The 14,015-nt window shown below is 45.4% G+C and overlaps 1 protein-coding gene across 2 annotated transcripts in view; it reads right to left on the bottom strand.

The window, feature by feature from the left end:
- The window catches only part of LOC115162488 (beta/gamma crystallin domain-containing protein 1), a 58,691-nt gene that overhangs the window by 42,254 nt on the left and 2,422 nt on the right, over positions 1-14,015 (bottom strand). The gene's annotated exons all lie outside the window — the stretch shown is intronic.

The following is a 14,015-nucleotide window of genomic DNA, read 5'->3' as shown; positions in this document are numbered from 1 at the left end:
AGAACCCTAACTCCTTACCCTAACCCTAATTGTAACCCTAAACCTAAAATAGTATTTTGCGAAATGTCCCCACTTCTCAGATTTGTCCATGTTTTACTATCCTTGTAAAGGACTTCTGAACACCACAAGGATAGTAAAACCAAAATCACACACATAATTTGCCCGTGATGTTCCCAATCCCCTGCGTATGCCAACACCTTGCATAGTATTTTAGAGAGTGACAGCTAGGTCAGCTGCCTATGTGTCAAAATGAAAGTTTAAATTACAAATGTGTGTGTAATGGCATGGTGTTGTACACTTCCACTGAAGTAGTCTCATAGGCCTATGCTTATTATCTTGTGAATATATGTCACGGACTGCACGGAGAAGGATTGCGCGTCCCTGTCTTGCCGTCCTGGAGCAAGAGGCGATGATGCACCATCTCGGTGCCGCCATGGACCGCGTTGTCCAAATCATGGACCCCTGGGAGAGACAGGGAGTTCCTCCAGCGCCTCCCCCAGCACAACAGGAGCCTCCACTACTCACTCCCCCTGCACCCGGTTCCAGTGGGATTCGCCTCACCCTCCCCGGGGAGAACGATGGGACGGCTGCCCGCTGCCAGGGGTTCCTACTGCAGTTGGATTTATACCTGGCAACCGTACACCCGGCTCCTTCAGGCCGTGAGAGGGTGTCCGCCCTCGTCTCATGCCTCTCGGGGAAAGCCCTGGAGTGGGCCAACACCGTGTGGGTGGAAGGAGATGCGGTGTTGGAGCATTTTGAGGAGTTTACCCGGGCAGTCTTCGACCACCCGCCCAAGGGCAGAGCGGCGGGTGAACGTCTTTTCCACCTACGGCAGGGGACGAGGAGCGCACAGGAGTTCTCTTTGGACTTTTGAACCCTGGCCTCCGGAGCGGGATGGAACGACAGGGCCCTGATCAACCACTATCGCTGCAGTTTGCGCGAGGATGTCCGTCGAGAGTTGGGCTGCAGGGACACCACACTTACCTTCAACCAGCTGGTGGACCTGTCCATTCGGCTGGATGACCTGCTGGATACCCACGGACGTCCAGATCGGGGTCTGTTGGTTCCATCCCCCAGCACCACCGCTCCGATGCCCATGGAGTTGGGAGGTGCTGCGCTCAGGGAGACCGGAGGAGGTTCCATCTCGTGCACCATCTGTGGCCGCAGAGGTCACACTGCCTGTCAGTGCCGGGTTGGTTCCTCTGGGGGTCGAGGCAGCAGGCAGGGCACTCTGGCATCACCTCAGGTGAGAAAGCACCATTCTCACCCAGAGCCCTCTGTTGCACACGTTTTTGTTCATCACTTTTCTTGAGTTTTCCCCGCATTCCCAGCATAAGGCGCTCGTCGATTCAGGTGTTTAGGGATCCCCATCGTTTCTGTGGCTTCACCCTTCCCAGTTCACGCCTTAGATAGTCGAACATTAGGGTCAGGGTTGATTAGGGAGGCCACCGCTCCTCTGGGCATGGTGACGCAGGGGGGTCACACGGAGAGAATCAGTCTCTTTCTCATTGACTCTCCAGCCTTTCCCGTGGTGCTAGGTCTACCCTGGTTAGCTTGTCATGACCCCACTGTTTCATGGCTACGGAGGGCTCTCACTGGGTGGTCGCAAGAGTGTTCGGGGAGGTGTTTAGGGGTTTCCGTAGGTGCTACTACGGTGGAAAGTCCAGACCAGGTCTCCACCATGCGCATTCCCCCCGAATATGCCGATTTGGCTCTCGCCTTCTCCAAAAAGAAGGCGACTCAATTACCACCCTATCGACGGGGGGATTGTGCGATAAATCTCCTGGTAGATGCTGCACTTCCCAGGAGTCACTTGTATCCTCTGTCACAGGCGGAGACGGTGGCTATGGAAACATATGTCTCTGAATCCCTGCATCAGGGGTACATTCGGTCCTCCACTTCCTCCGCCTCCTCGAGTTTCTTTTTTGTGAAGAAGAAGGAGGGAGGTCTGCGCCCATGTATTGATTATCGAGGTCTTAATTAGATAACTGTGAGGTACAGTTACCCCGCTACCTCTTATCGCCATGGCGATTGAGTCAATGCACTGGGCGCGATTCTTCACCAAACTTGATCTCAGGAGTGCTTACAACCTGGTGCGTATCAGGGAGGGAGACGAGTGGAAGATGGCGTTCAGTACGACCTCAGGGCATTATGAGTACCTCGTCATGCCGTACGGATTGATGAATGCTCCATCAGTCTTCCAAGCCTTTGTAGATGAGATTTTCAGGAACCTGCACGGGCAGCGTGTAGTGGTGTATATTGATGTCATTCTGATATACTCCGCTACACGCGCCGAGCATGTGTCCCTGGTGTGCAAGGTGCTTGGTCGACTGTTGGAGCATGACCTATACGCCAAGGCTGAGAAATGTCTGGTTTTCCAACAGTCCGTCTCCTTCCTAGGGTACCGCATTTCCACCTCAGGGGTGGAGATGGAGAGTGACCACATCTCAGTCGTGCGTAATTGGCCGACTCCCACCACGCTAAAGGAGGTGCAGTGGTTTCTAGGGTTTGCCAATTACTACTGGAGGTTTATCGGGGTTTTGGTCAGGTAGCGGCTCCCATTACCACTGAAAAGGGGACCGGTACGTTTGCAGTGGTCGGCTGAGGCGGACAGGGCCTTTGGTCACCTGAGGGCTCTGTTTACCTTGGCTCCCGTGCTGGCCCATCCGGATCCCTCTTTGGCATTCATAGTGGAGGTGGACGCGTCTGAGGCTGGGATAGGAGCCGTGCTCTCTCAGCGATCGGGTACGCCACCGAAGCTCCGCCCCTGTGCCTTCTTCTTGAGGAAGCTCAGCCCGGCGGAGCGAAACTATGACGTGAAGGACCGGGAGCTGTTGGCTGTCGTCAAGGCTTTGAAGGCATGGAGACATTGGCTTGAGGGGGCTAAACACCCTTTTCTCATCTGGACTGACCACCGCAATCTGGAGTACAACTGGGCGGCGAGGAGACTGAATCCACGCCAGGCAAGGTGGGCCATGGTTTTCACCCGTTTTGTTTTCACCCTTTCTTACAGACCAGGTTCCCAGAACTGTAAGGCAGACGCACTGTCCCGGCTGTATGACACAGAGGAGCGGCCCATGGATCCCACCCCCATACTCCCGGCCTGCTGCTAAGGGGTGCCTGAGGACATAGTGTCTGATCGGGGTCCCCAGTTCACTTCTAGGGTCTGGAGGGCGTTCATGGAACGTCTGGGGGTCTCGATCAGCCTTACCTTGGGTTTTCACCCCGAGAGTAAATGGGCAGGTGGAGAGAGTAAACCAGGATGTGGTTAGGTTTCTTATGTCTTATTGCCAGGACCGGCCGGGGGAGTGGGCAGCGTTCGTGCCCTGGGCAGAGATGGCCCAGAACTCGCTCCGCCACTCCTCCACTAACCTCTCCCCCTTCCAGTGCATACTGGGGTATCAGCCGGTTCTGGCTCCTTGGCATCAGAGTCAGACCGAGGCTCCTGCAGTGGACGACTGGTTTCTGCGCGTGGAGGAAACATGGGACGCCGCCCATGTTCACCTTCAGCGCGCCATGCTACACCAGAAAGCCGGCGCAAACCATCACTGCAGTGAGGCCCGGTGTTTGCACCGGGGGACCGGGTCTGGCTCTCGACCCGAAACCTGCGACCCCGCCTGCCCTGCCGGAAGCTGGGTCCGTGGTTTGTGGGGCCATTTAAAGTCCTGAGGAGACTGAACGAGGTGAGTTACAGGTTACAACTTACCCCAGATTACCGTATTAACCCCTCGTTCCATGTGTCTCTCCTCAGGCCGGTGGTGGCTGGCCCGCTCCAGGAGTCTGAGGTGCGGGAGGTTCCGGTTCCATTCGATCCATACTGGATTCGAGACATCGGGCGAGGGGCCTTCAGTACCTCGTGGACTGGGAGGGGTACGGTCCGGAGGAGAGATGCTGGCTTCCGGTGGAGGACGTGTTGGACCCTTCAATGCTGCGGGAGTTCCACCGTCTCCATCCGGATCGCCCTGCACCTCGCCCTCTGGGTCGTCCCCGAGACCGGTGTCGGCGCGCTGCTGGAGCCGCACGTCGGGGGGGGGGGGGGGGGGGGGTACTGTCACTGACTTCCACCAAAGTTGTTTCCTCTCCTTGTTCGGGCAGTGTTCGGCGCTCGGCTTCACCGGTCTTCTAGCCATCGTCGATCCACTTTTCATTTTCCATTTGTTTTGGCTTGTTTTCTTACACACCTGGTTTCCATTTCCCTCATTAATTGTTGTGTATTTAACCCTCTGCTCCCCCATGTCCTTGTGTGGAATTGTTTGTTTGTAAGTGCTTGTACTCTATGTTACTGGTGCCCGTCGGATTTTGTACCCATGTAGGTTATTTTGTATTGTCGTGGGTTTTTGTATTAAACTGCTCCGGCTATTACCTACTTCTGCTCTGCTGCGTCTGACTTCACTGCCACCAGTTCCGCAACCCTTACAAATGGACAATATGCCCCTGTTTTGGGATAACATCCTTGAACATCCTTGAAAACATCACCGATAGATGGATACGTGAAAGGAGATTTTACGCTATGCTATCAACCAAGTCATGTCAGATAAGTGATTATTTCTTTATTGATCATTGATCTAACAGATCAATATTTAGATCAATGATTATTTCAAGAAAGGGAGAATCCATCCAGTCTGAAGTTGCCAGGGGGAAACTTAATGTGTGTGTGGTGTATGCGTGTGCATGAGTGCGTGTGCAGCGACGCCTGTTTAAACAAGTGTATCAGATCATTATATTGATGACCATTTGTTTGTTTTGCCCTTACGTTTTACCCCCCCATACACACAGAGCTGCATACACACACAACCCACCCATCTCTTCCTATGTAACTACACATACTCGAACGGACTCATCCAAGTCCGTGTGGTTCCCCCTTCTGAAAAGACCAGGGTTGGGGAGTAATGGTTCCAAAAAAACGGTAACTGTATTCCGTTATGTTAAAAAATCTTTGACACTTAAGTTTGTTCCACCTGAGCAAGTCTGACCACAAGTCAGAGACCACTATGACGACACACCAAATGTGTTTGATGGATCGCGGGAAAAGAGCACGAATAGGCTTTTGTAGGCTACAGTCCAAGCTATGTCTTCCAATGGTGCGACTGCTGTCGGCATCCAAACATTATCCAACTTGAACAAATGCTTGGAGGTAAAGATGACAGCAGTGGTGTAGTCTACGGCGATACGGATAACACTTACTATTTATATCATAGCGCATTCATGTGAATCACACTGCTGATCTCTCATTTAGCTATTTAAGCTTTACAGATTGTGGTTGTTGTGGATGGCTGTTCACAAACCTGAATGTGTATTTGAACCCAATAACGGTTGAATTCAAGTAGTTTAAGATGCCTATCAATCATTGCTTTTGAAACTAGTAGAAAGCCAGTGAGTGAAAAAATGTGCTTGTGCAACAGCTGCATGGTGCGGATCCAAGCCTATGGAATAAAAGTGGGGCTTTAATTGCTCAATCTAATTCATGCTGATACAAGAAAAAAATCCAAAGGCCTAATGGACACATGCTCAAACTCGCACACTTTTGATAGACTTAAAAGGGGCAATCTGTAGCTGCTACATCCATTTTTGGACTTATAAATGATATCATGTATATGCATTGATTCTTGAAGAATAAAACTTATAAATGCCTCATGAGTTTAGTTCAACTGTCGCACTTCATGAGAACCTAAAATATAGGCTTGTTTTACTCCAATGTTGCAAACATTGTAAATGTAACAAACACTGTGTAGCCTCATAACATGGTTAAAACAATCATTGTTATATCATGGATGGTCAGTCCTTGCATCCATAGCTCTGTCAATTAATCTGAGAATGGGTCTAGTTTGACAGGCCCATTCCTCAGCCTTTTACCAAAACAGAGGTGACCGTTTTTTTTAATTGTTTTATCTGTGCATTTGCCCTTTAAAACAGCTGCATATTATCAAGATATCAAAGTGTCACCAACAAAAAGGTAAACAACAGGCTTATAGCAGATGCAGCATATGGCATTCATTTTTCACATGTAAATAGCACTTTTCAGTAGTGCTCAAAGCATGTCATTCCATGAGCGCAGGATTTATTTTTGAACTCGAATCAGTCCTCCATGACAACAAAATCATAAACAACAGAGCATGGCTGGCTAATACGTCCTTAGTTTTGGGGTCATGCTCAGGTAAAACAATTTGGCTAATCTATACTTCCATATTTCTAAATCCTATTCTTGAAGATCAAGGGGTATAACATTTATTGGAATGACTGGAATTCTGATAGACCTTGGTTTTTAATGTAAAGATATACTTTAATCTTATTATTATATGTAGTAGAAAGCGATGGGTTAGAAGAAGCCTACATAACCAACCCATAAAGGAAAATGTAACATCCATATATGGCCAGCTATGTAAACTTTAACATTGATTTATCCTGAAATAGATGTTGTTCAATTGGTAACATACATTTTTTGTCTTCTTCTGATGCCACTTAAGGGGAAAGTAATCTAAAAGTAACAGAATGTAATCAGATTACGTTACTGAGTTCTGGTAATCCAAAGTTACGCTACTGATTACATAAATCAAATGTCTCTTCACTTGGCCCTAATTCGCTTCCGCACGTGAACAATATAAAGTAATACAACCTATTATTTTGGATGCCGATTGGTAGGGTAAGACAGGTGTACTAAGCTGAATTTAATTGACCATTGAAAAGCAAAGCCTTGATTCATTGTCTCAAAATCAAGAGTTGGCCTTGACGAGATACAACAACATAACCTACAAAATACCCATCAGTGTCAGTAACAAACTGTAGGCTACGTCCGGCCTTGTCGGCACTGTGATTGTGTCAGTGAATATGTGTTGGGGATGGAGTGATGCCTAAAGCATCCATTTTTCCTGGAGGTGTGGAGAGACATCTGTCAACATAGAGAAGTGTAGGGAGGGGAAACAATGAAGACCAGTAAAGCAGGGACCAACATACTGTCACTCAGAGGGATAGTTGTGATATGGTAACTGTGACCTTGCCATGACGCCTCAGTCATTGGGTTTAAATGGTTGTTAACCTTTTCTTTTCTGTATGTATTTTTAAATAAAGCATAAAGGAACTAGGCAAACAACACATTTCATTCAGGAGAGCAAATTCAATAGGATCTCGCAACCTTGGTTCCGGTTCACATCATGCACATTCTATTTCATTGGAGACAAGTGCTCACTGCAGACATGTTTTTAAGGTTTCTAGTTCTCTAGCCTCCAGAACCAGTCAGCCATGACAGTTCAATTCCAAACACATCTCCCAACCCTTTGGAAAGCACTGGGCAATATGCTTTACACATCTTGAGCTCATGGAGACTGTCCCACTTCCTCATTCCCACTCCTCGCAACTCCTCGCAACTCCTCCCTCTCACTCACTCACTCCTCCCACCCATCCCTCACTCCAACCTCACCCCATCCCCTTCCTCATTCCATCCCTCTTTTTGCTCCCTCTCTCTGACCTCACCCTCTACTCTGTCTCTACCAGCAGGGCCCTGTCTGTTACTCTCTCTTAATCCACTCAAACTCACACAAGCGCTCAATATGATAATGCTCAATACCTAGGATAGCACAGACATGCCTCCCCTCAACCTTTGCCATGACCGATTAGAGTTTTTAATTGTACTTTTTTATGCTTTTGACAACAGTCCTTCATGCTCTCCACTGACAGGCCTTGTGCCATATGTAAGAGTTTTACAGAACCTCCCCCTGGGAGTGAAGTAGGGCCAACACCGGTTTAGGAATCCAGACAGAAATACTGTCTGTCAGTAGGGGATGATGTCAAAAGGGCTGATATGGACAGAATGGTGAATCAATGTCTTATCTAATGGTCCTAAAGTAGGAAACTATTTGTCAAAGCTTTGCTTGCTAAGTGCATTCCACTGGAGTGACTCTGATGATCTAGGGAACACGGAACAGGTAGTGAAATCAATTATGTCACATCGGAGAAGATTTATACAGATCTAGTATCTGGTAAAGAAAAGTAACATGAATCATCGAGCAAGGAATGTTTAAATAAGAGAAAAATGGATTGGAACTAGAGCAATCGAGTTTGTCTATACAGAGAGGATGATAATGGTTCATCTACATATTCTATTTCTATGATTGAAACGTGTCAGCTGATGAGCTTCGTGACTGTGTCTGCGTGGTGCGTCTCACCACAATATTATCAGTCAATCATGATGCCATCTTTCCTTTCGCTTTACAAGAAGTTTCATACAAACACTCTCCCCGGGCGAGCTGGGATCAAAGGGAAAGCAGGGAGCCGGTTACAGACCACTAATAGACTGACTCTGCTCTGATCTGCAGCATTTGGCAGTAAGGCTACTTCTGTTTATTGTTCTGAGTTCCCATGGCAAACTCCATCAACAGAAATGCAAATAACCCTTTACTACAGATACTGTATGTGTCTACTTCTACAGGAGACAACTGATTTCATACAATCTGTACCCGAACTGCCACATTCCCACAAAACCAATAAACATTAACATCAAAACATCCAAACTCATAATGAATTAATATATGAATCATATCATCACAGTCTTAACAATTGAAATCTCCTACAGGTAGAATAACACATAACATTAACTTCAGGGGACTAAACTGGAATGTATCTCCTAGGAAATCTTCAGCAAACAAGCAAAATGAAGGTAGTTGAAACCTTGGTAAACATAAACAAGCACAGAGAGGAATATCCATATTTATTCATCCCAGAAGGTAAATTGTACTTTGGCCAATGGCCATGCATAGCTAGTTGTCCAGGGGCACAGCCTACTCTTTGCTTAAAGCAACTACCCTTTCAGTAGTAGATAATGAAGACAAAGACAACCGGTATACACACACCCATAGAAGATCATTTGGGGATTTGAGAGCAGACTACTTTAACCATCAGTAGGAAACAATGATATTAGTGTCACAAAGAGGACCATCCTTCCAGTTGTTACTGTACAAACCCATTGTAAATGAGTCATAACCATACCATAGCCTTGCGTGTGTTAATCAGGAGCACAGGTAGGCCTATAAACTACAGCGTAGGAGTGTAGGAGCAATCCTACGGTGTGAAGAGAAACCACAGGTGTTGTGTTAGAATCCACTTCTCATTTATCATACAACCTGCTTGGCCCTGTCTACACCCTCCCCCAGGCACTCACCACAACCTGGCTGTTATACATCATACTGGAGATCCTGTCAGTACAGAGCCTAGTAGGAATATAGAGCAGTAGAACGCTCAACGATACTGATAGAGACTTGTCTGTAAGGCTCATAGCCAATGTTCCCTCTAAGCTGAGCAGATGCGTGGGAGCGCAGCTCCCCAGGGTCTGTTGTGCAGATGAAATATCAGCATCTGCAGATAAGCACGAGATTTAACTTCTATGGGCTAGGTGGGACGCTGGCCTGCGGGACACAGCCAGTGAAATATCAGGGCAGCAAATTCAAAAACAACAAAATGTCATAATTCAACTTTCTCAAACATACAACTATTTTACACCATTTTAAAAATACACTTCTCCTTGATGTAACCACATTGTCCGATTTCAAAAAGGCTTTACAGCGAAAGCAAAACATTAGATTATGTTAGGAGAGTACATAGACAAAAATAATCACACAGCCATTTTCCAAGCAAGGATATGTGTCAATAAAACCCAAAACACAGCTAAATGAAGCACTAACCTTTGACGATCTTCATCAGATGACACTCCTAGGACATTATGTTACACAATACATGTATGTTTTGTTCGATAAAGTTCATATTTATATCCAAAAACAGCATTTTACATTGGCGAGTGATGTTCAGAAAATGTATTCCCACCAAAACGTCTGGTGAATGTGCACATCAATTTACAAAAATACTCATCATAAACGTTGACAAAATATATAACAATTATTTAAAGAATTATAGATAGACTACCCCTGGATGCAACCGCTGTGTCAGATTTTAAAATAGCTTTATGGAGAAAGCACATTTTTCATAGCTCAGCCATCACGGTGAGCTATTCAGACACCCGCCAAGTTCGGGGCAACCTAAACTCAGAATTAGTATTAGAAATATTCTCTTACCTTTGCTGATCTTCGTCAGAATGCACTCCCAGGACTGCTACTTCCACAAGAATACCTCCGTTTGGTTCGTACGTACAGGTCACTTATCCAAAGGCATAACGCGCGAGCGCGGAACGAGAGACGAAAAGTCAAAATGTTCCATTACCGTACTTAGAAGCATGTCAAACGCTGTTTAAAATCAATCTTTATGGTACGTAAAATTTTAACGTAAAATTGCGATAATATTCCAACCGGACAATAGCATATTCATTCAAGAAGAAAAAGAAGGAACGGCGTGACCGCGCTTATCCAATCCCTTTGTTGCCAGGCAGACCACTCAGAAACTGAGCTCCTATACTCTGCCCAGTGACAGGAAAATGCTCAAACCACTTTCTGAAGGATTTAGACAACCAATGGAAGCCTTAGGAAGTGCAACGTCACACCACAGACACTGTAGCTTCGATAGAGAATCAAAAGACGAACTACAATTCTCAGACTTTCCACTTCCTGCTTGAATTTTTCTCAGGTTTTTGCCTGCCATATGAGTTCTGTTATACTCACAGACACCATTCAAACAGTTTTAGAAACTTCAGTGTGTTTTCTATCCAAATCTACTAATAATATGCATAATCTAGTTTCTGGGCCAGAGTAGTAACCTGTTTAAATTGGGTACGTTTTTCATCCGGCCGTGAAAATACTGCCCCCTAGCCCAGACAGGTTTTAACTTTCTAGAGTTTTCCCCGTTAGTTAACACTATCAACGTTTCCCTTTACTGTGGGAATTGTGATCGAATAAACGCAGTATTAGCCACTTTCAACGCAACATACCGAAACTAAACTAACGCTGCAAGAGATGTAGTTGCAGGCAAAACACATCGGATTAGGATTCTATCGCATTGACAGGCAGGACTCAGTCCTGTTCTCTACACAGACCGTTGCGCCATAACAGCAGTTGGCTTATGCAAATAGACCATTGCCATAATGCATCTGTGCCATTCACTTTGAAATGGGCTGTTTTTACAGCATGAGCGGTCGTGAGTAGATGCGCTTGTTTTGAGACTAAAGCCAGAGCTGCATGAAGCCATGTGTGCACATTTGTTCATATCCTTTGCTAGTTAGTTAGTTATTAGCCCAGTTATAGATCATTTGTAGTCAGCAATGGGGGAGGGGTTGCTTCGTACAGGAGCACAAAACATGCGCATTTCTAGACATCTTTGAAAAACAAGTCAGGTAAAGAGCATTTTTTTTTGTCTTAAAGGGGCAGTGTTGTATTTCGAGACAGGCTTGAATAAGCTAAGTAGCCAATAGCCAGAGGGTAGCATCATTTGGCTGATTCTCTGTCATAATGGTATGGGAATAATAATCCGTTCTATTTTGCAAAGTGGTTTCTTGCATCAAACACAACAACATGTTCAGTCACCTCCTCGTCTGAAGGACAAGTGGATAAACAGGTTAATGTCAAGCCCTGCATGTTTTTTTTCAAAAGTCTCATGGAATGTAGGCCTACATTGAACACCACAAATCAAATCACACACATTGACTGCTACTGTAGGCTGAATGATAGAACAGCTATTTCCATGTTAAAATGTTATGGGATGCATTTTCTCCATTGTTTTTGATGGTACTGTAGGCCACTCTGGTAGGCCTACATTATAATCATCCACAGTAGCCTACTTGACCACTGTCTGAAACTGTAACTTTAAGCTAGTACAGCCTCAGTGTTCACAGTAAACTCACGCTGGAAGTTGCACAGAATTTGAACTGGATACACAGTGCAGTACTGGTCCAATTCCAATTAGCCGCAGGCTTGGAAATATAAAAGACAGGAACATAAACAAGATGCCGTAACTCAAAAAACTCACAAAGCACAGAAAGAGAGCAACTGCACCACACTCAGAGTGTCCCATTTCTGTTACAAAACACCATTTACAGTGCATTACTGAAAGCAATCCGTCAGTTCTATAGTATGATAAGCAGATAATGTATCCACGCTGTAAGGCTGTTAATGTTTGGTCAAACTGTGCAAACTGACTATATGGGTCATATCTAAAACAGATACATCCCTTCCCACTATTCAACATTATGAGTGTGTGGCACTCTGTTTTGGATTGGTCGTCGGTCTTATAATTCCAGTATGGGTGGGCAGAAAAATGAAAGGGTGCTTGTTTTGTTGAAGAAATGATAGTGGGACCGCTGAAGGACATGGATTATCAAGTTAATGACGCTAACATTTGGATGGATGACATGTCTTTGGTAATCCAAAACCATACATTCAAGCATGCTGGAGCCACGAGCTACACCTTTCTGGCTTTCGGTCTGGCAATTGTGCTACAATCCAAAATCATTACATATCCCGTTGCTATAACTGCTTTGTATAGAATTTCAGCTGAGGACCATTTGAAACCTTGCAATGACAGCTGTTTTGAGCCCAAGACCTGTGCCATTCAAAGTGGAGAAAAACGAGTATGACACTTATACCTGACGATTGAGAATACAGAGCAGTACTAGGGTGCTATAAATACGTTTGTTTGTATAGGGGTGTTGTTGACAGAGTACGGTAGAAGGTTTAGGAATTTAAAGCATATCTCTGAAAACATATCTGTACAAAGCTATGTTACTGTACGTAAACTGAATGGTCTGTGTTTCTTTGACCTACGATGAACAAACAAACACAGGACAGAAAGTAAGCCCACCTGGCAATCTGTGATGACAGTCACTAACTGGTGATGTCACTGTGGTATTGCAATAAAAAGTTACAGCAGCTCTCCTCTAACCTCAAGAACAGATAGGATCTGTTAGCGAACATTTACATGGACTCTGAAAACCTCTTCTGTCTCAAGAATAATTTGCTGAACGAGTGCGTGCGTGTGTTTGTGCGTGTGAGTCATATTCCTCCTTGTCTGGCCTGCAGGGATCACACATCAGTGAGCTCAGGTTGATATGATTGCACTGCATGGACCCACCGGTGCAGCAGGTTTCTGATCCACTATTCAAATATGATGTAAGGCTGGCCAGGCCACCTCCTCAGCCAAGTATATGATCCACACTACATCATCATCATCATCATCATCACACCGGATTAGTCAGTAGTCAAAGTTCAATGCTAAAACATAAAATGTGTAGAAGGACACAACCCTTTCTCTGAATTAACGCATGCATACTTGCAAGGCCAATTACACTGGATAGCACCATGTTCGTGAGAGTCCCACCATAAGGATTTATAATGTATCTGTCTGACAGTGGAACAGACAGATACATTTGGTTATGGTTAGGTTATGGTTGACTGTCATCATCGAGTAGGGAGAGTTGTTGGGGGTGTGTTATGCAATTTGGTTTATAATGGAAAATATGTGCAGTACACTTGCATAGCCATAAGGAGAGTCTACAGCTTTTTGAAAGTAATAGTATTTACACCACATAGTAACACAGACATCCAGGTTGCATAGATACAAGTGTGACAGTGACTATCTGCTGTTAGTGTTCAATGGCAATTTCAATGATATACGGTACCCATTGCTTTTTGAATATTATAAACTGGGTGGTTCGAGCCCTGACTGCTGATTCCCTGAAAGCTCTGGTATATCAGACCGTATACCACGGGTGTGACAAAACCTTTATTTGTACTGCTCTAATTACGTTGGTAACCAGTTAATAATAGCAATACGGCTCCTCTGGGGTTTGTGATATATGGCCGATATACCACGGCTAAAGGCTGTGTCCAGGCACTCCACATTGTGTCGGTTACACTTTACCTGAAGACATTACCGCCATCGTAAGGATGACGTAATCATGAAATAACCGTCATGAACAATTAGCAGATGTCATGGCTGTTTATGTCATGTGATAAAGCATGTATAGCTTCAAAATACGTTGAGACATATTTCCTCAACCCCATCCAGGCTGTTAAAATGACAGACTGGACACTTAAATTCACCTAAACCATTTAAGAACAAACAACAAAACACAGTTTAACACAGGG

The sequence above is a fragment of the Salmo trutta genome, chromosome 25 (genome assembly GCF_901001165.1).
Source record: "Salmo trutta chromosome 25, fSalTru1.1, whole genome shotgun sequence".
Lineage (NCBI taxonomy): Eukaryota > Metazoa > Chordata > Actinopteri > Salmoniformes > Salmonidae > Salmo > Salmo trutta.
Note: the sequence above shows the minus strand (reverse complement) of the source record. Positions and strands in the feature narration are given on the sequence as shown.